General features: G+C 42.4%; 2 long non-coding RNA genes across 3 annotated transcripts in view; one reads left to right on the forward strand and one right to left on the reverse strand.

Annotated features, from left to right (window-relative positions):
• The window catches only part of LOC112544469 (uncharacterized), an 86,209-nt gene extending 83,797 nt beyond the window's left edge, over positions 1-2,412 (forward strand). The window contains exons 6-7 of one of the 2 annotated variants that reach the window (XR_012906687.1): positions 1,795-1,885; positions 2,285-2,412. This is a non-coding gene — a long non-coding RNA (uncharacterized LOC112544469). Of the gene's footprint in view, positions 1-1,794; positions 1,935-2,284 lie in introns of those variants that run through there. The other variant, XR_012906686.1, reaches the window with a different exon arrangement.
• Positions 2,413-3,081: 669 nt separating this feature from the next.
• The window catches only part of LOC142831067 (uncharacterized), a 176,137-nt gene continuing 154,879 nt past the window's right edge, over positions 3,082-24,339 (reverse strand). The window contains exon 3 of the long non-coding RNA XR_012906688.1: positions 3,082-3,205. This is a non-coding gene — a long non-coding RNA (uncharacterized LOC142831067). The remainder of the gene's footprint in view (positions 3,206-24,339) is intronic.

Consider the following 24,339-nt stretch of genomic DNA (forward strand, 5'->3'; position numbering starts at 1 on the left):
AAAATTTGTGGGCTGAAAGATTCTTTCCCCTTCACTTGGAACTTGCTTCTCTGCTCATTTTTAATGTGCGGTGGATTGAAAGGCTCAATTTTTTTTATTTAGTATGTCTGTTCCTTTGCATTAATTCTACAGTGAAAATGCATTTCCATCCTGCACTCCATTAATGATTAGGTCTAGATTGTGCCTAGATTTCTGGAGGGAATAAAGGGGACACATTGCAGGCAGAGGTCGCAGGGAGAATGCTGTGTGACTCAGTACAGGCAGTCCCCGAGTTACATGGATCCGACTTATGTCGGATCCGCAGTTACGAACGGGGCCTGTCTCCCTGGTCTCCAGCAGACCAGGGAGAGGAAGCAAAGCGGTGGAGCACGTGGGCAGTGGACAGCCCAGACGTGTCTGGGCTCTCCGCTGCCTACGTGTTCCGCGGCTTTGCTCCCTGTCCCCCTGGTCTGCAGACCAGGGAGACAGGGAGCAAAGCAGAGCAAAGCCGCGGAGCCCGAGGGCAGCAGGACAGCCATGGCGCGTCTGGGCTGTCCCGCTGCCCCCGTGCTCCGCGGCTTTGCTCCGGACGCCTGTGGTACAGCAGCTGGGGCGCTGCCGGTTGGTCCCGTAGCGCCGCTCTGGGCGCTACTGTACCAACCCGGCAGCACCCCAGCTGCTCTGCCCCAGGCGTCCTGATTCAGCCACTGCTGGTCAGTTTCAGCAGCGGCTGAATCAGGACTCCTGGGGCAGAGCAGCTTGGGTGCTGCTGGGTTGGTCCAATAGCGCCGAGGAGCGGCGGCGCTACTGGACCAACCCAGCAGCACCCCAGCTGCTCTGCCCCAGGCATCCCTAAGTCAGCCGCTGCTGAAACTGACCAGTGGCTGACTACAGGAAGCCCCTGCCCCGGGCTTCCTGGAATCAGCCGCTGATCAGTTTCAGCAGCAGCTGACTTGGGGATGCCTGGGGTTCTGAAGTTGAATCTGTATGTAAGTCAGAACTGGCGTCCAGATTCAGCCGCTGTTGAAAGTGATCAGTTTCAGCAGTGGCTGAATCTGGACGCCAGTTCCGACATACATACAGAGTCAACTTAAGAACAAACCTGCAGTCCCTATCTTGTACATAACCCGGGGACTGCCTGTATTGCCAATCTCAAGCATGCAAACATTCTGAGTCAGGCCCACCAAAAATCATGAGCGTATCTTAAAATCATGATTTTTTTTAAAAGTAATAAATTCTGGGTTCATTTACAGTAGTTGGTTTTTGAGCCTTGAAGTTGAATTTGCATCTTATTTTTAAGGTTGTTAATGAGGAAGGCTAGAAACTCACTTCTTTTTAAATAGTAGCTAAGAGTCCCTTGCTCTGTTTTTTTCCCCAGAAACTGGGAAATACACCAAAGAACATGACACAGGATAAACTTGCAAAGGCTGGCAATACTGCTGACTCAGCTGTATTTGCTTCTAGGGTCTTCTCTAACAATGTATAGCAGTGCAGTAGCTACACCTAGGGATTGTGCACTCTCCAGGATTTCCCGGGGGCTCCAGGAATTACAGATTAATCTTTAATTAGGGATTATGTCAAGTGATGATACCTCCAGGAATACCTCCAACCAAAATTGGCAATGCTAGATTTTAAAAAAGGAGAAGGCAAAATCTGTGCCCTCATACCACCGGGTGTGTTCCAGCACAACAGGGTGGTGGAAAGGATACTTGCACTCTCTCTCCCATACTTAAACAGCCCGTTAATTTCCTTTCTTGTTGGGCTTCTTTCATATATGCTGTATCCACCTTCTTACTTTTTTTTTTTTAAACACAGGGACTTCTGTGTCCAAACTCAGTTACAATTTTGTGGTGATGGCTGAGAAGAGTGAAACTCTTGTGAGAAGGCCTATGGAAGCTTGCACAAGGTCATGGAAATCTCAACATTTCTTTGCATTGTCGTCAAAACTAAAGTCCATGTCGCTGTCTCACTCAGATAAGCATGCCATGTAATTATATTCACTGCACTGCACAGAGGTAACCAATGTTTAGAAAGCGTGGTTTAGTGCTCCAGGATGACTCTCCTTCAGGGACAACATATGTAAATAATCAGCCTGGCCGGTCAGGCATGGGGATATGGATATAGCAGGGAAGAGCTTCTCCAGAGGAAGCATGCTAGCTGTGGAACTGAATGATGGCTAGAAAGTTAGCTCCCTCTTCTGGACTAGGTCAGGAAAGACAAATAAAATCATGTGTTTATGGATGTGTCCCTTGGATAGTTTGTAATAACGTTTCAATGCTTCTGCTTTCCTTTTTTCTACCTTCAGCTTGGAGACGTCAGATGGACGGTACTGTAGCCAAAGGCAAATCATGATTCCTGCACATAGCCTAGGTTCCTGGGCTGAATATGCTGGAATGGTCCACAGAGACAGATCCCCAAGAGTGAAAACAATCCTCATTTCAGAAAGTAATGAAACAGCAGCTAAGCCATTTGTCAGCCTGGATGCAGACAGTCCCTACTGAGCAAATCTGTGAGGCCCAGGGCATGTAGATCTCCTGGACAAAGTCTCCAAGTCCATACCAGTGCAACTGCATGTAGTGTCCTCTAACAGCCACAAGTTTGCCCCTGTTCTTATGCAAGCAAAAACCCTGCTGTCATCTATAGAATTTGGCACGAATAGAAAATGGTGAGGACAGCAGGATTGAGTTCTCATTGTCTAAGCTGTAAATCCAGAGGTTTTTTAGTGTACAGGGTAGTCAGTAGTAGTTTTCTAGGGGTTCCACATGTTTACTTAACCCTCTTTACATAAAAGCTGCAATATTGCAAGTTTGTTCTCACAGAATTTCCAAACCACATGGAAACAGGAAGCACCAAAAATCTCACCAGACACACTACTCTTCAGAAGGCCTTTGCAGACCACAGAAGTTCAGAATATTCAAAGACATCTGAGATAAGACCATAGAAATGTCTGTGTGTTCATCTGAACCAGACATTTGTGGTTTACCCATCACTGCAGGCCTGGTCCTGCTCGATCTGAATTAAACAGCAAAAGTACTCCACGATCCCTAGGTTTTTACCTTGGTAGTATGAAAATGCATGAAAATCCAATCCTTCGCTTGCTTACCTGCAGCCTTTATTAACTTCAGAATTTGCTCTTTAAAAACCCAGTTCTTTAGTACAGTAAAACCTGTGTTATCCAGCAAGCTTGGGGATTAGGGCATTCCGGTTATCTCAGGGTCCCATCAACCTAGGAAAAACCAATGGACAATAATAGTTAAACTCAAGTTTTTAATATTCGTAGTTTTGTAGTGTGAGGCAGTTGGTCTCACATTTCTATTTTCAGTTAAAGATGATTAGTACTTCTTAAATAAAAATTGTTAAGACAATCATGGTAAACCAACCCAGGCCTGTGCGCCTGAAAATGTGACAGTATTGTGGCTGGGGACACAAAGTTTTCTAGTTGACAGAGTGCCGGATAACAAAGATTTCACTGTACCTTCTATTTGAGGAGCTAAAACATCTTCATAAGCATCTGTGAGCTGAGTTTCACAGCATACATATGGGCCCAGTTATCCCTGTTTACAGCTGGGGCACAGAGTGGTTAAGTGACTTGTCCAAGGTCACACAGGAAGCACTAGGAATAGAACATTGTATTCCCGATTCCCAGTTCTGGGCTTTAACTGCAAAAAAATCCTTCCCCAAAAGGATGCACTTAATTAACAGTACTGCAGAAGCATTTTAAGGGGCCTATTTGAAATTTGGAATCAGTGTTTTAGGGGAATTAACTGCTACTGTATTGTACTAGCTACATTATAAGTGAGAGAAACACTCTCTGTTCCTCCAAACTCCAGAGCATGGAATTCATGTATACCCAGTGCTGTATAAACACTTGGGAAGACAAGGGACCTTTAGGCCATCAGCTCAAATCCAGTAAGTTAATTAATAAAAGTTGTTAACCTGTGTGTCGGTGGTCTCAGTCCAGTTCCTATTGAACAGGTGTCTATATCACAAAACCACCATCACTTCACATGCTTTCAGAAGACACAACAAGAACTGACTGGGTATATAAACTGTTTTACTTTTAGATATGGTCCCTGTGAATTGAGGATGAGGCTCTGAAGGGATAGATGTGGTTCTGAGTTTGTGCTCTATCTGGTCTGCTCTGCCCTATAGACAAAAAGGCACATCAGTCTCCAGTGCTGTCACTCTGAAAGCTTTTATATGCATAAAGACACACCCAAACACTTGTAAGAAATGCAAACAATAAAAAAAAAATCTATTTTATATCCCTGCACCTACCTGAGCTATTTTATGGACAAAATTATATCTTGCTATTTAATTTTAAAAATTATTTAGTAATAAAGATCCCAACATAAAACTTCACTAACAATAAAATCTACAGTGCATTCCAGATATTATTTCCAGGCTACCATTTATAAAGAATCTCATAAAACAGGGTATTGTGTTCTAAGGCAGCGCAAATTACTAGCTAGGGTTAGTCAGCTAATGCTAGCATTAGGCAGGACATGTTACAAGAAATGCATTCTCTATAAAATGACAAGACATCATGCACCATAGAGCAGCAATATTTGACAACAAATATGTGAAATGCAGAATTATTTAACCAGTGTGCGCATAGGACAACTAATTTGAGGACCACAAAAGCACTTTATAAAGGCAGGACAGCCTTAGTAATTAGGTAGCTGGTACTTACAGCTGGAGAGTCAGGGGTAGGGCCAGACGATAATTTTGACTATAGCCTTGAAATCAGGCTGCCAACCTCCACTTTCATCTTCCTTGCATTAGCTAACCAATAGATGTGGCTCCTATTAATGTGGCTGTCAACCTTCAAGGAGGTTCTCAGAGTTTAACCTTGTCCTTGTCTCCTGGGCTCTTATGTCTACTTTCCTCATTTTCTACTGGAGGGATGCTATTGATAGAGTATCTCCAGGCCATACCCCTCAAAGGTCTTCAGTGGGGTGTCCTGCTGCTGTTTAAATTAAGGCGTCACTGAGAACAGAGATAGAGCCTTCAGATTCTCAGATGAAAAACACTATTTAATTCTTACAAAATTATTAATAGTTCAATACCCACAATCCGTTCTATTATCTATATGTTCTTGTACCATACTAATCCCCGGACTATCTGAGGGCCTTTCAGTAGTGCATTAAGCAACATGACTAACTTCTCTGTCAAATCTTTGCAGCTCTCTGTGTATGCACGTATTTTGAAACAAGTGGAAAGACTCAAAATAATATAAAACTTGCCTTCAATTTTACTAGTGCTTCTTCAAAGCTAGTAAATGTAAAGGAATCACTAAAATAACAGGAGTAGAATTATGAGTGCAGATACTCTGCCAGGACTCATATTAATTCCTTCATTTCTGTGTCAGGACGAAATTAAGCTGCCAGAAATGTTGTAGGCTTCCTTCTCTTCTGCTAAACTTTTATACAATTTATATTCTCACATCTCAGTTTTGAAAAAAGTTGTACTTTACAGTTCTGCATATGCCATATTATAATATAACCTGACAGGTTTTAGTCACCTGTAGTTACTACTGTATGTGCAGAAAAAAACTAACATTACCAGTTTTTCACTCCTGATACTAGGTACTAGAGTTTGCAAGCTTGCATAATGTTCCAGGATTGTAATATTACACATCTGGAGATTTACAATAATTCCTTATTGATACAGAACAAAAAGTTCTTTCTGAATGAAATGATACAATTTTGTGAAGACTGTTGATCTCCACTACATAATCCTCAATAATCTGATTCATGTTTATCCACTGCAGAATATTAGTCATGATGATGATATTACAGAAACATCTACAGAAAAGTAGCAGCAGTACATTCCTATAGTAGTTGTTGAACTGTTTCCAGTCAAATAGCTTGAGAAAACTTAAAATAAAAAAGTTGCTTTTTTCCATCATAAAATCTGTATTTTTATACTTGGCTTTTTGAATACCTAGAAAAGAAAAAACAATCACACCCATGATATTGAGTTCTTCCCGTAAACGCCCTCAGTAGTTTCATTGCCAATATTTTTGTTGCTAGTCCCCATGGAAACTAGTTCAATGTTTTGTTTTTTTAATTAAGACAGGACTGTGCAAAGTCCCATTTCTGCCATTATAGGTTTTAAATAATTGAAGTACTAGTGCTGTGCAAGTAGTGGTCAGATTTGCCTATATTTAAACAATTTTTAAAGCACTTGAGCCTCATAGATTAGATTGAAGCTGGTCAAAAATATTTTAATGAAAAACTGAAAAATGTTGAAAACCAAATATATTTTAAATTTTGGGATAAAAATGGGAATGATAATTTTCACCCTGTCTCATTTTTCTTCATATTTTTCAGTGTAAAATGGGAAGAGGGAGACAAAGAAAAAAATGAAAACACATAATTTTGAAAAAGGCCATTTTAATCAAAAACACATTTTGAATTAAATATTTTATAACCTTTTAACCAATTCTATGAGCAAACTAATTTTGTGACAAAATACAAGATCATTTTTTAAAAGCAAGCATGTGCAGAAATGCAAACCAATATCTCATTGTGGAAGTCAGAATTCGAACATGATTATAGCTAGGAACATGCCCCAAATCCAAACCTATACCCATACTCAGATATATATGTGCATACGGAAAAGTGTGGACACCATTGTATAAATGACTGTGGGAAATCTGACTCATTTATGTTACTGAAGAAGTAAAGTAGCATTTAGAAGAATTAAACTTGGACATGAAGAATGCAAATAAAAAAAAAATAGCGAAGGCCTTGTTTCAGTCCTCATAACATTTTGAATAAATCAGAAAAGTTCTCTGAACAGTAATTATAATTCTCAGATTATGGCAAACGATATAACCATGTACATCAGGAAAGACTTAAATATCAGAATTCAATTGATGATTACTTTACACATCCCTTGGTAAAATTCTTTCTGAATTTCAGCCAAAAGCTAATGAATTATTAAACCAAAGCTATAATTTTCATGTTTGGCAGTGCACTCTGCCTTGAAGCCTTATGCTATTCATATTGTTGGGTTAAATCTCATCCCACTGTATTCACATAGGGTAAAATCCTAAATCTGGTCCTGCTGTATAAGGGGGCCAGAAAGCATGGTCATGCACAGAGACATCATAGTTCCACCTGCCAGGCAATTGAGCTCTGAGGCAGTCTACGTTGCTTGAATTCACAAGAAGGTTGTGGGGATCTCATGGATACCTCACAAACTACAAATGGGACATTGGCCACGAAGCCTGCTTAAGGGGTACATGCCAAGTAGTGGCTATTACAACACCTCTGAATACTGGTACCTTATATGGGGTTAAGACTCTCTCTGGGTATGTCTACACTACAATGTTAGTTCGAACTAACGGACGTTAGTTCGAACTAACATTCATAGCCGCTACACTAGCGCTCCGCTAGTTCGAATTTGAATCGAACTAGCGGAGCGCTTAGTTCGAACTAGGAAAACCTCATTTTACGAGGATTAAGCCTAGTTCGAACTTACTAGTTCGAATTAAGGGGTGTGTAACCCCTTAATTCGAACTAGTGGGAGGCTAGCCCTCCCCAGGTTTCCCTGGTGGCCACTCTGGCCAACACCAGGGAAACTCTATGCTCCCCTCCCGGCCCCGGACCCCTTAAAGGGGCACGGGCTGGCTACGGTGCCCGTGCCAGGTGCACGCCTGCCAGCACCCAGCCAGCAGACCCTGCACCTGGCACGGCACAGAGCCACCCACCCGATGTCCCCCAGCCCACCCCCTCTTCCCAGGACCAGGCTGGCGGCTCCCGGGAGCTTGCCCTGGACCGCAAGAGGCGGGCACCTTCCTGGGCTAGTGCGGACATCGTGGACCTCGTCCACGATCTCCGCACTAGGCACAGGAAAGTGGCCGGCTAGGACAGGAGAGCTGCCAGCCTGGCCACCCAGGAGCAGGTGTGCATGAAAATCAAGGGGGTCCACTGAGACCCCCGACCCTGAGCCCTGAGCTTACAATGGCCGTCCTGGGTCAGACCAAAGGTCCATCTAGCCCAGTAGCCTGTCTGCCGACAGCGGCCAACCCTAGGGACCCTGGAGGGGATGGACCGAAGACAGTGACCAAGCCATTTGTCTCGTGCCATCCCTCTCCAGCCTTCCACAAACTTTGGGCAGGGATACCACTCCTACCCCCTGGCTAAGACTACTCCATGGACCCAACCTCCATGACTTGATCTCACTTCCCTTTAAACTCTGTTCTAGTTGTAGCCTTCACAGCCTGCTGCAGCAAGGAGTTCCGCAGGTTAACTATTTGCTTTGTGAAGAACAACAACTGTCTCTTACTAGTTTGAAGCCTGCTACCCATTCCTTTCCTTTGGTGTCCTCTAGTCCTTCTTTATGGGAACTCAGGAAGAACTTTTCTGAATGCACCCTCTCCACCCAACCCCTGCTTTTATAGACCTCTATCCTGTCCCCCCTCCGTCTCCTCTTTTCTAAGCTGAACAGTCCCAGTCTCTGTAGCTTCTCTTCATCTGGGACCTGTTCCCAACCCCTGATCATGTTAGTTGCCCTCCCCTCTCCCAGCCTTTCTCTTCCCCTCTCCCACCTCCTTTTCCCAGTCTCCCCCAGTTTTGTTCAATAAAGACAGAGTCAATGTTGGAAGAAACGTTATCTTTATTTTGTACATCAATAAGAAGGGGGGCTAGGGAAGGGTAAGTGGAAGGAGGTGAGGGAGGAATGGGGTACTAGCCCCCGATGGGGAGGACTGGGCTGGCTCTGCGGGCTTCTGGGGGTGAAAGCTCTCCTGCAGCCCCCCGATTGTCCCCTCTCCCCAGATGGCAGCCTGTGGCAAGTGCAGCCGGGCTGATGGCCGAGTGCTGTGATGTGCCCAGTGTGGGTAGTCCGGGCACTCCAAGCCAGAACTTCTTTGCAAGTGGGGCACCCCTTAGAACTGTCTGTCCGGGGTGGGGGTCGGGACTCTTTAAGCACAGCCCTCGGCTAGCCTGAGACAGCATCTCCACACTCTAAGTCCTCCTCTGATGCCCTGCCGGCACTGCTTCTGGCCATCCTTAAGCCCTGTTCAGAGTCCACTCAATGTGGACTTGCTAGTTCGAATTAGCAAAACACTAATTCGAACTAGTTTTTAGTTCTAGACGCGTTAGTTCGAATTAGCTTAGTTTGAATTAACTAAGTCGAACTAAGTTAGTTCGAACTAGCGCTGTAGTGTAGACATACCCTCTCTGTGTAAGGAATGGAGGACAGCGTCCTACAGCCTGCTTTCTCTGACATGAGTGTTCATGCAACAGGATGCTAGGTAATTAACACCTAAGCCTCTCTCAGCAGAAGGACTGACTGGGGGTGCACTTCATCATGCTCAGAGAAGACCAAAGCATTGGAACGAGGGCTGCTGGTCAGTGTTTCCTGTAAGCTGAGCACTTGGGCAACCACCCAGGAGAGATTCAAATGCTGCTCAACTGATTGACAGAGCACCCACAGGCACCCACAGCCAGCAGCGTGTGTTTCTATTGGTGGTGCACATCTGCACATGCCTTGGTGTATATAATAAAATTTATCCCACACATGAATGTAAAAAAAATTAGAGGGAACATTGGCTCTGGGGGTACTACTGTAACATCAGCTTGAAGTGGTTTCCATTATATATGGAGTTTACAGGTTTTTTTAAATGTCTCTCAGCACACGTTATAAAATTTGTACCATCACCCCTGGCATCAAATAGTTCGTCCTAAATCAGCCTCTGCTTTAAGAGGGCACCATGGTCTCCTCCCATACCCAGCAGGCAGAGGGTACATTGGATAGTGTTTTCTTAACATTCACTGCAACAGCCAGGGAAGGATTTGGCCACATAGGGGATTTTTGCCATAGATTTCAATGGGAGCAAGATCAGACTGTATAGCTTGTCTCTCCTTCCAAATGACCACACTTCAGTCAACCGATAAATGTTATAAAAACTTACATAATATCAGATTCTCTATGATGATGATGGATTTTTTCTGCTTTTCTTCAGTATGATGGAAATGGACAGTGAAAATGTTGGAAGTTCCTTTTTATGTAAGTTATATTTTGTAACACCCAAAGGCTATTTTCATTAGATAACTCTACATTTTGAACTCTCCCCTTGTGACCTTTTTTCTTACATTAAAAGAGCAAAGGTCGTCCCACAGCTGCCTTTATTGCGAGCCTTGGTTTGGAGAACTTGTACAGTAATTCCTCGCTTAACACGTGCCCGCTTAACACGTTTTTGCGATAGCACAATTTTTTTTTAGGGAACATTTTTTTGAACAACACGTCCCGTCCCCGCAATAACACAATTTCCCTTACCAGCCGGCCGGTCGCTGGCAGCTGAGTGGGGCTTCTCCTGCCTCCCTGAAAAGCAGCAGAGGTTCGCCACGCACCACGCCATGGCAGGATGCCTCACGTCTCACGAGGAGGGGTCTCCAGGGAATGGCGCAGCAAGCGGCAAACCTCTGCCACTTTGCAGGGAGGCAGGGAAAGCCCCGCGTAGCTGCCGGTGACCGGCCAGCTGGGGAAACCCAGCAGCCAGCTGTAAATGGGGGGCGGAGGAGAGGGAGCAAAGCATCCTCAGAGGGGGTTGCCGGGGAATGGCGCAGTGAGCTGCGAACCTCTGTAGGCAGGGGGAAGCCCTGCACAGCTGCCAGCTGGGGAAACCCAGCAGCCGGCTGTAAGCGTGGGGCAGAGAAGAAGGAGCAAGGCATCCACACCGGGGAATGCGAGGTGAGCGGGGGTCACCGGGGAATGGCGAGGTGAGCGGCAAACCTCTGCCACTTTTCAAGGAGGCAGGGGAAGTCCCACACAGCTGCCGACAACTGGCCAGCTAGGGAAACCCAGCCGCCGGCTGCAAGCCCCCTCCCCCGTCCTTCCCATCCCTTCTCCAGAGCCAAACACCTCCCCTCCCTGCTATAACCCAGTCTTCTTTCTCCCCCAACCTTATGTCCTTGTCCCAGATGCTAACAAGTGCAGGCTGGAGCTAAGAGCACATGTGCGCTTGAAACACAACCTCTACCTTTTCCATTATTTTCAATGGGAAAATTGACCCTGCATAACACGTTTTCACTTAGCACTATCATTTTCTGAAACGTAACTACCGTGTTAAATGAGGAATTACTGTATATAAAATTGGAGCTAGCAACCTGATCAATTGACCAATGAAATACTGTCAATTAACCACCTGCTGTTTGACCACAGTCAAATACTGTCAGGCTGCGTCTAGACTGGCATGATTTTGTGCAAAAGCGGCCACTTTTGCACACAATCTTGCCTCCTGTCTACACTGGCCACGAGTATTTGCGCAAGAACACTGACTTTGTAATGTACAAAATCAGTGGTTCTTGCACAAATACTCTGACGCTCTGCTCAGGGAGAAGCCCTCTTGCGTAAGTATTCTTGCGCAAGAGGGCCAGTGTAGACAGCAACGTTAATTTCTTGCGCAAGAAATCCCGATGGCTAAAATGGCCATCGGAGCTTTCTTGCACAAGAGAGCGTCTACACTGGCACGGATGCTTTTGTGCAAAAGGAAATCTTTTGCGCAAAGGCACATGCCAGTATAGACTCTCTCTTGCGCAAATACTTTTAACAGAAAAACTTTTCCGTTAAAAGTATTTGCGCAAAATCATCCAGTCTAGATGCAGCCTCAGATATTCCAGCAAGAACGCCCTCTTATAAGCGGTGGTCTAATTTTTTTATTGCATTTTTTTAGAACTTCATTTAGTTGTTTTCATTAAAATAACTCACTTATGTAACATGTGTTTTGCAATGAGGCACAAGTATGTAAGGCTAAGCCTATTGGAGACATACTCTTTTTTGTTAATGTTTTTTCTATTTTAATAAATTAGTAATTTAGAATATTGGATCATTTTTTACATCATTTGACAATATTTGCCCAGTCAATTGACAGATCAATTAGTCAGATAGAATAAATGCCAGCATGAAGATATAGAAGGACTTTTGTACCAATCATATGCCAAACTCTAAATCAAACATCCTTCTATATCTTCATGCTGGCATTTATTCTATCTGGCTAATTGATTATTTCAATAAGCATTCCCACACTCTATGGGGTTTCTCGGTAACTGTGTAAGTATGGATATGTCTTTTCAGAAACTGTGGGGCATTGGCAACTGTGATTTTTCTGCCCAAACATCCATGAATATCACAAGGATATTTCTATAAAAAAATATGCAAGAAAGGAAGCTAATGGCTAAAATTTAAGATGAAATTTGAAAAAATAAAGAATTTGTGTTTGATTTCTGTGCTGTATTCTCATTAGGATCCTGTTGCATTCCTCTAATATAATCTTGGAGATCCAAAACTACAGGGTGAAAAACTCTCATTCTGAACAGATGTGAATCAGCAGAATTGTGTAGGCTCAACTGGGAAGTGGTTTAAACTTCCTCTTTCAATTTTTTTTGTTTTTAGACATTTGTCTTGTGATTATTCTTCAGACACACAAGCTAAACCACTCCCTGAATAGATCCAAGATGCACCCTTTGATTCCACCAGCAATAAGACACAAAAATGGAAGCACCCAAGCAAACAGATTTAGATACCTTTTGCAGGAATTGACGTCAGAGCCAAAGTTTGGTAACATTCCACATTGCAACAAAAGAGTTAAACAATATAAAATCACAGATATCACCACAATGGCCTTTTAGATAGCGGTACTCTTGAGATAGCTAAACATCAAGAAAATATTTCCCTTTTTTTAAGATATTTGTGACAATATTTTTAAGAATTTGTGTGCTTTTTTTATTCTTCTTTTAAAATAATCAAAATTAAACACTAAATCATTGTATTTAAAACGTTGAACTAGAATAGACACAGAGAAAGGTGTTGTCCCCTGTTCGTAACCCAGCAGCATATACAGAGAAAGACACCACAAACGGCCAAGGGAATTCCCCTGGCACAGGGAGGGTAGTCTGTCATTAGCAGCCGTATGCTGCTGTCCTTGCAAACCCGGTTTAGGGGTAGATGAGGACATCTGCATTGCACACGCCTCTATGGAGATTCTATTGGCTGCATTATATCCTCAATTGCTTTAGGAGGCCGCCATTTGTTTATTTATACTGATGGACACATCAGAATTTGGGTGCTGCAAAGATGGATGGAAAAGCCTCTCCCCCCCCTCCTCCTTTCCCTGGACCACACCTCCAACTCTAAAACATATTCCCTGCTGCAGGGGCCTGCATTCCTATTGCATAAAGGCTGCAAGAGCATCTGCTAAAACTCTGACTCTGCCATTGACTGCAGTGGAGGTTGCAAGTGGTCAGCACCCCACAGGATTCAATAACTTAAAATTTGCTCCCCCCAGCCCAGCTGAGTCCCCCCACCCCCTCTTTGGCAGCACATCTGAGCTGTGCACCAGGCTCCTGACACCCCACTACATGATACCAGGCCCCCCTCCCCCTTCCTCCTCCCTGCCTGCAGCATGCTGGACTCCCAGGCACTCCTCCTGTCCTCCCCCCCACATGCAGCTCCCTGGACTCTCTGATCCTGAAACGTCTGTGGTCCTGCTGGACCTGGTTTATAGAGGTACAACCTGTAGTTCTATAAAAACCTTTGTTCTTTTACTAAGAAATGGAACAAATCTATAGGAGGATTATCACCTGGCCAGCAGCACTTTGTTTACGAGAACACTCTTCCAAGAACCTGTCTCTCTTCATCATGCCACATATCATGCAGGAGTTCACAGATCCTGACAAATTTCAAGCAGTAGGAAACAAAATGAGCAAATCCTTAGCCAGTGTCTACTGCTCTGCCTCTTCTGCTATACATACTGTGCCTGATTTTGCAGTTGAGCAATGCAGTCTTCCTATCTTGGGGGAGTCCTCCATATGGGACTTGATCCTGAGCACTGCAGCTCCCATTGTAGTCAGTGGAAGTGAGAGGTGCTCTCGGTTTTCAGAATCAGGCCCAAGGAGTCTAGCAAGATCAGGCTTATTAAAATTACACTTCCCTGTTATAGTAAACTTACTAATGAGAAAATTACACTGATTACTTTCAAGTTTTTGTTGTTGTTGTTTATTTATTTATTTATTTTAAGAATTAAAGGGTAAATCCATGAACTTGGAAGCAGAGAAACTGAGATGGTCCAGCTTGCAGCTCTAATTTCCTCATCATAATTTCTATTCCACGCCTGGCGAGGAAGGTGGTACACAGTCATGGGGCAGAAGGGAACTGATGTCAGCATGGTTGCTGATCTGCCCCTGAACTATGCTTCTGGGAAGATGGGCCTATGAATCAGTACAGGCAAGGCTTTTTCCCTCACTGATACCCCAAGACGCTGAGATCTTTTAGCTCTTTTTCCCTGTCTACAATATAAACTCCTCGCCCCTGAGAGGAGAATGTGTTGATTTTTTTCTTTTGTTAGGGCTCTTTTTTCTGTGGAAAGCGAGGATTTGAGCCTGATGTAAGGAGCTTCCATAACATAATATAACCTACTTCCACATTTTTATGGTTCTATTAAATTAAAAATTGTTTAGCTGATCATGAATCTTACTGAAGATTTTTTTAAATCTGATATAAAACCATTTAATTTGTTAGCCCTGTGATAGAATTCCATAAATTAGTGTGGAAGTGTTTTTCACACCTAACAGAATGGTTTTTAGGTTTACAAATGCTGACTTCAGAGAAGTCATCTGCATAATATTGATAATACATTAAAGAGGAAAGTAGACAATCCATCCCTTTCATTCTATGTAATAATGGCATAGTGCTAAATAATTTCTTTTGCCGTCAGCTTAGTTTTTGCAACAAATAAGAGAGACAGCAGATGGCGTCTAGAGCAGTTCCTGCTATCTGTGTTTTTGTTTTGGTGTTTTAAATATTTATTTGTTCCTTTAGCTATCCTATTTAAGAGAGATGTATCATTTATGTTGTGGGCATCTAAAAGATGTAAGGGCACAATATATTTTTGCTATGAAGCAGATAAACCCAAAATCTGATACCATCAAACATAGTGTTTATTTACACATTTGTTTTATGTCTTTTAACCCAATGAATTCTTCAGAGAAGTGAAGTTTTGTATAATGTATCAATTCTAATGGCATTGTGCTCTGTAATAAAAATATTTATTCTCAAATCATTAGCATTTTTTCATTTGAGATATGGACAAAACTTTATATACTTGTGCAAAAGATGCTCAGAAATGTCTCTTTGTCTGTGAGAGAGTATCTTTTTTTTTTTTTTTAATGAACTCAGTATTATTCAGTGGAATTTGCTTTCCAGGTTTGTGTCTGAATTTGACAGATGAGAGACTCCTAACCAGATTCTTAAATGAAGTCCAGCAAAAGAGTACAGAGGCAAGGCTGTGCAGGAGCTGGGGGAGAGGGAACATGGATAGGAAGAATGGAGAGAAAAATAAGAGAAGTGGAGGCAGTAGCCAAGTTAGGCTGTACAGGATAAACTTAAAAAATAACAAATGGTCTGGTAGCACTTTATAGAGTAACAAAACGTGTAGATGGTATCATGAGCTTTCGTGGGCAAAACCCACTTCTCCAGGTGACTAGAGTTTGGAAGTGGGTTTTGCCCATGAAAGCTCATGATACCATCTATGTGTTTTATTAGTCTATAAAGTGCTACCAGACCATTTGTTGTTTTTTAAATAAGAAAAGTGGGAACATCCTCATAGCAGACGTACTAGAGACAGCAGAGAAACAGTGGCACCTTAGCAGTCAGACAGGAAAATTCAGACATCAGCAAGGGACAGCTTCACAGGGAAGCCTAATTCAAAGATAAAAAAGCCAATCAAGAAAAAATAGGTGAGTCACAGAGGAAGAAGAGAAGCGATTCTTTGCCCTATTTCTTTTGGCCCAGCATGACACACTTTCCAAATAAATTACTGGAATAAGACGATCTGCTTGATTTCCACCATTGCATCTCTTTATCTGCCATCTCTCAGCTACATGTGGGATTCAGAACTGCCAGAAAAGTCAGGGGTTTTTCCCCCTTTGGCATCACTTCTGTTCTTTCCTCCCTCCTGCATTTCAGTCTGAATCAGCTGGGTCTGCCAATGCATATTGAGAACTGAATGGATTGATAATTAACTTCTTTGGAGCCCCAGTTTAGGAAAGAGGGTTAAGTACCAATGAAGTCAATGGTACTTGAAAATACTTTTAGAATGAAGCATGCACTTGGGGGGCTCTTTTTTTTAATTGTGGCCTCCAAGACTAAGAACACTCCAGACCCTAAAAAAATATGGCTACTAAGTTATATTACTGAGTTTCTTTTGGGTCACCCTCAACTGCTAATTTCCCAAAAACACTTAACTTTTATAATACTGACTCTAAAGCTACCAGGCAACAGGATCCGCATATGCACACACCCTATGTAATTTGAGAGAGAGACTGAAGACTACAAACTTGTCACGAAGTATGAGATTTGTATTGAGTGTTCATGATGGATTAAATGAGCCATAAGCTTAAGAACTTGCTTTAAACATATTAATAGCATTGCATTATCTTATGATAATTGCCATGTGTTATGTTTGTTAATCTCATAATTAACCTTTATCTTTAAAAATGGATAGTGTAGTCAGAAAGATGCCTCAATTTTTGCCCTCCCGTCAAGTTCAGTAATATGTACAATTACTGTAAATTAACACTAGTCATCTTAATAATTAATCTTCTATATTTGTGCGGTGCCTTTTATCTAAAAGTAGTTTAAAACCTGTACAGGGAGTCCCCGGGTTACGTACAAGATAGGGACTGTAGGTTTGTTCTTAAATTGAATTGGTATGTAAGTCGGAACTGGTACATATTGTAGGGGAAACTCTAGCCAAACATTTCTCCAGAGCTCAGTTTTATTCTCCCACACCTCACTTCCCTCAGTCCTTTATTCTCAAGCTGAGGTGTCTGCTGAGAAAAGCCGCTCCGCATCTCCCTGGTCTGCTGGGGGGGGCACTAGCTTCGCGTCTCCCTGGTCTGTTGGGGGGAAGCAGCTAGTGCGGGGTTGCCTCACCCCGTTTGTAAGTAGGGATCCGATGTAAGTCAGATCCATGTAACCCGGGGACTGCCTGTATATGCATAGCAATGTGGTAAATATTGCCATTCTAGCATGCAAAGGCAGCAATCAGTTGTGACTCAGAAGTTGAACTCTCCTCGGTAGATGCAGAACGGAACTTTGGCAATGGAATCTTCAGCAACCCCCTATCATCATGGAAACTGCCACAGAAACTTTGAAATCCACATTTCAAGGAGCTTGACCCACACAGAGTTAACTTAGTGGATCTCTAACATTTGTTTGTTTGTGTTTAAAATATTTTTACCCCACTTCTCAATTGTAAATATTCAAGGCGGCTTACAAAATTTCAAAACACAATATATAAAGAATTAAAATAAAATAGAAGACCCCAAGGGGAGGGAGAGGATAAAACCTACTAACACACACGAGAGGAGGGGCACACACACACACGCACGCACGCACAAATTCAAGCACCAATGAAAGCATGGGTAAAAAGAGTGGTTTTAGCCTGGCGCCGAAACAACACCAGCATTGGCCCCAGGTTAATGTCTGGGGGGAGAGAATTCCATAGCCTGGGAATGAAAGCTGAGAAGGCCCTTCTCCACGTAGATATCAGCCCTGTCTCCATAAGTGGAGGAACACGGAGCAGAGACTCCCCAGCTGACCTTAATCCCCGGGCAGGTTCATACGGGAGGAGTGATCCTTCAAGTACCCCGGTCTCAAACCATTTAGGGCTTTATAGGTCATAAACAGGACCTTGAATTGTGCCCAGAAACTTTCTGGAAGCCCATGCAGCTGCCAGGGCATCGGCATGATGTGCTCTGTATAGCGAGTGTTAGAACTCGAGCAGCTACATTCTGGACCAGTTGAAGTTTCTGAAGACTCTTAAAAGGCAGCCCCACGTAGAGTGCACTGCAGCAGTCCAATCAAGACATGACAAGAGCATGAATCACTGTGGCCAGGTCATTCTTACTCAGGAAGAGTTGCAGCTGGCGGATCAGCCAAAGCTGCCCAAAAGCACTCCTGGCCACTGAGGAAATCTGGTTCTCAAATGTTAGAAATTTTCCAGAGTACTCCCAAGCTGTGTACCTGTTCCTTCAAGGAGAGTGCAATCCTGTCCAGAACAGGTAACACACCACATTCCCGATCAAATGGCTTCCTGATCCATAGGACCTCAGCCTTATCTGGATTCAGCTTCAGCGTATTCAACCTCATCCAGGCCATCACTGCCTCCAGACACCGGTTCAGATCAATCACCGCCACACCTGGATCTGATGTCACAGGGAAATAGAGTTGGGTGTCATCTGCATATTGATGGCACCGTCCTCCAAATCTCCTTACAACCTCTCCTGATGGTTTCATGTAGATATTAAACAGCACAGGGGACAAGATGGAACCATGTAGGATCCCGTAGCACAATTTCCATAGGGTCAAGCATCAACCCCCAGCTCCACCTTCTGAAAGCGTTCTGATAGGTAAAACCTAAACCACCATAAAACAGTGCCTCCAGTACCCAACTCTACCAGGCGCTCCAGAAGGATACCATGGTTGATGATATCAAAAGCTACCAAGAGGTCCAAAAGAATCAACAAGGACGCCCTCTCCCTGTCTTCTCCCAGTGTAGGTTGTCTACTATGGTGATAAGCAGACATGGTTTCTATTCCAAAACCAGGCCTGAAGCCAGACTGAAATGGATCCAGATAATCTGTTTCTTCCAAGAATGCTTGGAGTTGCAATGCCACCACCCGCTTGAGTACCTTGCCCAGGAAGGGAATATTAGTGGCTTGGTGATAGTTAGTCAAATCATGTGGGTCCAGTGAAGGCTTCTTAAGGAACATTTTTATCATCGCCTCTTTCAAGGCAGCGGGAATCATCCCAGATCTAAAAGAAGCATTAATAATCCTAACATGGAGGAATGAAACCCTGAAATGACCCTGCAAACATTTCAGCCTAGGACTCCAGAAAATATTCACACTTGATTCTTATGAAATAATATAAAAACCTCTCAGCCAACCCAACCATTTGCCTCTTCTGTGCTGCCGCTATATTTGTGGAATAGTCTCCCCAGCCCTCGTGTTAATCTGCTATTCATTCAAATACTTCCTCAGAACTTACTTCACCCACAAAGCTTTTCAAAAATCAACAAAGGAGGACATTATATTTAAAAACAAAATCCAAAACATGTATGGCCCACTGGTTAATTATGTATCTGTATCACTTGTCCACATTGTACAACAAGTATTGTGTCATTTTCTTTGTATTACAGAAGGCCAAGTGCTCTGTCATTATATATAGTTTTTTATATAGATTTAGATGATTAAAAAGATACCTAAGTAGAGCTGAAGGTGCCCTGGTACATCTTCAACAACACAATTAAATCTCAGCAGCATTAGCATGATCAGTTCATCCACCTGCAAAAACTCTTTTCCAGCCCTCCATGACTGTATAATATAACAAATAATAAAAAAATATAATGGTTTTAGGTTACCTGGGTGATACTTACCGTGTAACAGTTAACTGGCTCCAGGGAGCAGCCCTCCACCCGTGACCTGCAGCAGATGGAGCCCGCTCCAGCGCCACCAGGCCCACTGCACCATAGGCTAAGGCAGGAACAGGCAGCCCCGCTCAGAGCCAGGAGCTCTGGGTGGGGATGGGAGAGCCAGTGGTAGCCCTGGACGGGACCTCCATAGATGGCGGCAGCCCCGGACAGGGCCGCTGGAGCCAGAGGATGCTGCAACCAAGGCCAAGCAGGCTAGCTGCACCCCCAAAGTAGGGGGAGAGGCTGTGCAGTTCCCCCCCCCCCCCCATCCCGCTTAATTGGCTAACCAGTTAAACCTAAGGTTTAACCAGTTAAATAATTAAACATGATTTTACATTCCTAAATGTCATATTTGCCATTCACTACAAAAATGAGAGGTCTCCCAGCTATGGATTAAGATCCTCATCCTCTAAAGATTAATTTATGTGAGTAAGTTCATGCAAAACAGGGTCTTGATTTACACTACTGAACTCAAAAAGTTCAACTTACAGGTCCCTTTCCATTCAGAGGGCCAACATATGATCTGTTCACCACTGAAGTTCCTTTTTCTCCCTACATGCACAAGATGCTAGTTGAACAGATTTCATATTTTCAGTGATGTTTCCTTATTCATGTGTACATTTCAATGAACCATTCTAGAAATAACCTCCAGTTTTCTATATTAACCAAAAACCAGCACTGCGTAAATATTGAATTGTACTGTTATCTGTTGAGGAACTAGATTTTTATAAACAGAGAAAATCCAAGCTTGTCAATCTGTGTATACTTGTTGTTAAATGTTAAAGTAGCTAACAAATAAGCATATTGCTTATTTGTTAGCATACTACTAATGAAAAAAAGCTGTTATTAAAGACTTCTCTCCCTGTGCATGTGCGTGTGTGTATTACAAACAATATAGATAGAATGATTATTGAATAGCTCAGGGAGATAATGATTTTATCAGTGTGAATTTGAGAAAGCCACATAGTCCCATGACTTGTGAAGCGAAGCCTGAGTTATGCAGGTAGACCCAAGTGAACTTTTGTATTGTTCCTCTCCATCTGGTATTCTAACTATATACATACAATATATATAGTATGCACATATTGCACATAGACTGTCTCTCTCATATCATATTCTAGGGCACACAATAATATACATGGCACACATAATTCCCTCATAAACCACAGGCTGAAATCTATTCATCAAAACTATCTGGCTTATACTTACAAATGATACACAGACGTCAGTATTGTCTTGTGAACTGTTTACTACTCCAGAAATGATTTGTAGCAATTTTTCTTCAAAATGAATCATTTAAGCAGCTCTCATTTTTAATCACATATCCTTTTTTAAAAAATGGCATGCCCATTTTATTAACAAACTACCCAGTTCCTGTGTTTCATCAAAACTCTTCTAAAATGATCTGGTAAATATTAGTTTCTAGAAATATAGCATCTTATGTTAATACTGTAACATTCTTGCTTTCACTGAGATAAACTGACATATCCTACTTTAACTATCTTCTTTGACTATCATACATATACAGTTGCCACCCTGCAATTTTATTTGTTCAGAAGTCTTGAAAGTGCCATTATTTTAAGGGCTATGGGAAGAAGAAAATTGTATGCTGGCTGGCACACAAAAGGTATTATTCCTGAAGGATATAAGCACCTAGAGATGCCTTTCTGGTTGCTCAATGAAATCAAATTCAATTTAGGTTTGCTTGTCTGGCTAATGGGGGATGAATAAAGTGGTAACCAGATCACATTAATATCAGCCTCAGTGCACTGAAGATTGGAGTGTGCTGGGAATAAGAATAGGGAATTATATTCTCATGTAACACTGCTCTACAGCCAAAATGCTTCTGAAATAAATGTAGTCAAACTTTACTAATTCTGGGTCACTGAGAACGAAAATCATGCTTAAAATTGTTGATTGGCTCTAGTTTTCAAGATATGCTATTGGGTCAGTATATACGACCCTTGACTTGCAAATGGCGGAGGATACGTGAGTTATAAAGGAAAGGGATCTCAATATAAACCAGAAATGACTAAAATACATCTTTGACTGGATCTATGAATAAATCTATGACTGGGTTTGGACAGTACTTGCTTTTTAAGCAAAACAATGAATGATGCAGTCTGAAGCTGGTATTGCATCATACATGATATGAATTGCATCATGTGATTCCTAGAAGTCATGGATGATGCAATCATAACGAAGCTTACATCACTCTTCTGAACAAATTGCCCTATATCAGCTCTAGAAATCATACAGTGTCATGCTCTCTTATTTGTCAGTGTTTGATTTTGCAAAGGGACACATTTCTGTTTAGCCAAAGTGAGCAGAGATGCCTCGTACTTGTGTGAACAGTGCAGATAACTTCTGCTATGTTTGTGGTGAAGTGGCCTTTGCATCACAAAAGCGCAGTATAACTACTATGGTTAAGAAAGCCTATCACCTTTATTTTGGCTGCAAAATTGGAGATCAGGACAAGAGGTGGGCCCCACACATATGCTGCAACACTTGTGCAACAAATCTTCATCAGTGGTTGAACAGGAAAAGTAAATCTATGCCTTTTGTAATGCCAATGATTTGGAGAGAGCCAACAGATCATACCAGCAATTGTTACTTCTGCATGGTGCCTCCAGTTGGGCAAGGTGTGTCAAAGAAGAAAAAGTGGACTGTGCATTATCCAAACATTCGATCAGCGATACACCCAGTACCCCACAAAGAAGGACTGCTGGTTCCTGATGCACAAGAATAATTCTTACTTGAGTCAGACAAGGAAGAGGAAGAGGATGAAACTTCTGGTCCTGAACCATCAATGTCACAGGGCCCACATTTTCTCCCATCCTCCTCCTCTGAACCACACCTCATAACACAAGGTGAACTGAATGACCTTGTCAGGTATTTGGAACTACCCAAGAGTAAGGCAGAACTGTTGGGCTCCAGACTACAGCAATGGAATCTCCTGGCAGGTGATGTTAGGGTTTCCATGTTCCGTGACCGTCAAAAGGATCTTGTCCCATTCTTCTTCATGGAAGGTGATCTTGTAGCCTGCAACAACATCGATGGTGTGATGGCAGCCCTCAACATAATTCACGATCCATATGAGTGGAGGCTGTTCATTGATTCATCGAAGACAAGTCTTAAAGCTGTTTTGCTGCATAATGGCAATGTTTTGCCATCAATTCCAGTTGGTCATGCAGTCCATATGAAGGAAACCTATGACAACATGAAACAACTTTTGAGGTGCATAAACTATGACCATCATCAGTGGCAGCTTTGTGGCGATTTGAAGGTTGTTGCTCTCTTGCTTGGTCTGCAGACTGGGTACACAAAGTACTGCTGTTTTGTCTGCGAATGGGAAAGTCATGCAAGAGATTCCCACTACATCAAGGTAGATTGGCCACTCCGACAGTCATTGGAGCCCGGGAGGAAAAGTGTTCAGCATCCACCACTTGTTGAATCAAGGAAGATTTTGTTACCACCCTTACACATCAAGCTGGGTCTGATGAAGAACTTTGTCAAGGCCATGGACAAAACACAAGCAGCTTTCAAGTACCTCCATGGAAAATTTCCAAGGTTAAGTGAAGCTAAGATAAAGGAAGGTGTCTTTGTTGGTCCTCAGATTCGTGAACTTCTTCGAGATGATGCATTTGACCATGCACTGCGTGGCAAGGAAAAGACGGCATGGAAAGCCTTCCAGTTAGTGGCAATAAATTTTCTCGGAAACAACAAGGCAGACAACTACAGATTGTTGGTGGAAAACCTCCTCGAGGCATACAAAAGCCTTGGTTGCAACATGTCACTAAAGATACATTTTTTGCACTCTCATCTAAATTTTTTTCCACCGAACTGCGGAGCAGTGAGTGACGAGCACAGCAAGCGATTTCACCAGGACATTGCAACAATAGAGAAATGCTATCAGGGCAAATGGAGCCCATCAATGCTTGCAGACCATTGGTGGACAGTGACAAGAGATGCTCCATTTAATGAATACAAGAGACAAGCCAAGAAGCGCCGAGTAGACACTGAATAGGACTAAACTATGTACATAATTGGTTTTGCCTTTTGTTTCATAATAAATTTTATTTATATAACCCTTTTGCTGATTTTTAAAGTGTTACATAAACAGGACAGGTGAAATATTATCATGTAAAGCAACCATAAACACATGAAAAGACCTAGGTTTACAATTTATGATTAAAACTCTACTAGCTACACAATATACATAGATGTAAAATGTAAAAACTTAAATATCTTGGAAACAATAGCCAATCAGTTGTTTTAATTGTCATATTTGAATTCAGCACATCAAAATACATAATAAATAGCACATTTTATCTCTGAAGCAGACGACTTCTAAAAAATTGTAGACCAGTGTAATTTGTCACTTCCAAGCACCCATGTTTAAGGGTTGGCATTGCAATAATGACAGTAAGAAAAGCCCCTTTAAGTACACTGTTTCTTTTAATTGCAACTTGAGATCTGGCATTGATACTTTGTGAGCTAGCAACACTACCCACTGCTACTATTGAATTTATAGATTTGAGAGAGAGAAAAATTACAGGTTTTCCCCTTCTTCCAATATAGCTGGATTTTAGGTGAACGGACAGAGCTTCCCAAAATTCATGCATGTTGTGTTGAAGCCATACACTTATAATCTCCTTGAAATTGGGTTCTCACAAATATTGCATGTAATTTTTCAGATACAGTGTTCATTTTAAAATATGTTAAACTGATTCATTACGTAGTTTGCAAGAGGGAAAAAGATGTAATTTTGCTTTGTTTTAAATTTCTATTACTTTTAACAGATCTTGAAAACAGAACTAAGTGGGATAGCTGTATTAGTTTGTATCTTTAAAAATAAAGATAGTCCTGTG

Source organism: Pelodiscus sinensis, chromosome 12 (genome assembly GCF_049634645.1).
Source record: "Pelodiscus sinensis isolate JC-2024 chromosome 12, ASM4963464v1, whole genome shotgun sequence".
Classification (NCBI taxonomy): domain Eukaryota; kingdom Metazoa; phylum Chordata; order Testudines; family Trionychidae; genus Pelodiscus; species Pelodiscus sinensis.